Here is a 2558-nt window from a genome sequence, read left to right on the forward strand (position 1 = left end):
TCTTTCTTTCCCTTTCTTTTCTTTCTTTCTTCCTTCCTTCCTTCCTTTCTTTTCTTTTCTTTCTTTCTTTTTAATTTTTTAAATGTTTATTTTTGAGAGAGAGAGAGAGAGAGAGAGAGAGAGAACGAGCAGGGGAGGGGCAGAGAGAGAGGGAGACACAGAATCCGAAGCAGGCTCCAGGCTCTGAGCGGTCAGCACAGAGCCCGACGTGGGGCCCGAACTCACAGACCGTGAGATCATGACCTGAGCTGAAGTCGGATGCTCAACCGACTGAGCCACCCAGGTGCGCCTTAAACTTGACTCTTGATCTCCTGCCCTTAGGTTGACACATTTTGCTTTTACATAGTACACCCAGATGCCCCTGACCTGGTGCCCCTGACCTGGGTTCAAATTCTCACTGCGCCGTTTTACCAGTTCCATTGGTTATTTCTTAATCTCTAGGCCCTAATGTCTCCTATGGGTTGACATGTGGCAGAAGTAATATTATTATTATCTATGGCACAGGATTGTTGTGGGGTAGAGAATCAATCCATATAAAAAACATTAACAGTGTCCAACACATGGTAACATCTCATCAGGCATGAGTCGCCATCACCATTATTTCTGTCCCAGCACCTGCACAAAATCACTCACACCCTAGATGGCTGAGCTCCGGTTCTGAATTCAGCTCTGAACTCCTGACTCCAAGTCCGGTGCTCTTTTTACTGGGCTGCAGGTGGAGGAGATAAAGAAGCAAATGCGTCCCTGTTGTCTCAGGCTCCAGGGATCTGCTGTTGCAGTTCACGGCTGTGTGGTGACACTGTGCAGTGACATGACGTCATTCAGTCAGATGCAAATGTCACTTCATCATCTAGCCACTTAGGATCTAGAGAAGATTGCTCCAAGCCCACAGTATCCTCTCAAGATGTTAGCAAATTTTAGGGGCACCTAGATGGCGCAGTAGGTTAAGCGTCCGGCTCTTGGTTTCAGCTCAGGTCATAATCTCACAGTTCGCGGGTCTGAGCCCCAGAACTGGGCTCTGTGCAAACAGCTCGGAGCCTGGAGCCTGCTTTGGATTCTGTGTCTCCCCCTCTCTCTGCCCCTCCCTCGTTTGTGCCCTCTCTCACTCTCTCTCAAAAATAAATAAATAAAAATTTAAAAAAAGATTTTAGCAAATTTGGGGCTGGGGAGAAAGTGGCGTGGTTATGTATCTATGTCGTTATTTATTTTAAACTCCAGTTTCTTCGATTTTGGGGTATGATAAAGGCTACTCTTTGTCCCCCAGATTCCAATTTCTTCAGTAATAGAATCCTCAATTTTAGGCCGAGGTCAGGATTGACTCAACCAAAGACCATGTTTTTTAGCCTCCATTTTATCTGTTCAAGAAAATATGTATAAAGACTAAGAGACCACAGGTGAGCACTGAGCAAGAAAGCGGTCTGCTCGAGCAAGGAGCCCTCCTAGCAGAGAGTCTAGGCTCTGGGGATTAGGTTCAGGGGGGAGAAATGCAATAGGTTTTGAAAATTTTTTATTAATTTTACTTTTAATGTTTATTTATTTTTGAGAGAGAGAGAGAGAGAGAGCAAGAGTGGGGGAAGAGGAGAGAGAGAGGGAGACACAGAATCTGAAGCAGGCTCCAGGCCCTGAGCTGTTAGCACAGAGCCCGATGCGGGGGCTCGAACCCACCAGCCATGAGATCATGACCTGAGCCGACACTGGACACTTAACCGATTGAGCCTCTGACACACCCCACAACAGGTTTTTTTAAAGCCCCAAGACCAAGAACTGCTTCTGTCTCATCTTCGAAAATCAGTGTCTGAGGTTGCTGATTGGCTGGTGACATCCTGGTTTGTGGGTCAGGTAAGCACGGAGCTGGCTGGAAGCTGTCAACGTGAGGTACCTGTCTTGGGACCGTGGGCTCCAGTGGCTTTTGCTTAAGCAAGGATTATAGGGCCCGGTGGGGTCTGTACCAGCGTCAGCAGGCTGGGTGGCTGGGTGGCTGGGTCAGCATTTGCTACATCTACATGTGGCCATGTATAGTAAATGCCACTGGAAGTGTTTTGTGCTGTCTCTGGGCCATCCCTTTGGAGAAGGAGGCATAGCCTTGTCCTCCATTTTATTTATTTATTTTTTTAAATGATGGTCTTTAAAAAATGCTTATTTATTTATTTTGAGAGAGAGAGAGAGAGAGAGCATGCACATGAGTGGGAGAGGGGCACAGGGAGAGAGGGAGAGGAGGAATCCCAAGCAGGCTCCGCACTGTCAGCTAAGAGCCCGATGCGGGGCTCGATCCCACGAACCGTGAGCTCATGACCTGGCCTTCTCCTTACTTGAGAATGCAGTAAGGTGCTGGGATTTGAGTGGTCTTGGGACCATGCAATGGAAGCCATGCATTTAGGATGTAGAAGAGCGAGCTTGTGAAGCCACCAAACCCCCCTTGACTGCCTTGCTTTGGACTTTGTTTAGATGAAAAGCAGAAGCAGCTCCTATCTTGTTTAAGGTCTATCTTGTTCAGCTCTGCAGAACTGAACCCATGTGCCTGCTGCCCAGGACAAGATCCACTTCCTTAAAGGCAATCT

Source organism: Panthera uncia, chromosome F1, assembly GCF_023721935.1.
Source record: "Panthera uncia isolate 11264 chromosome F1, Puncia_PCG_1.0, whole genome shotgun sequence".
In the NCBI taxonomy this organism is placed as follows: domain Eukaryota; kingdom Metazoa; phylum Chordata; class Mammalia; order Carnivora; family Felidae; genus Panthera; species Panthera uncia.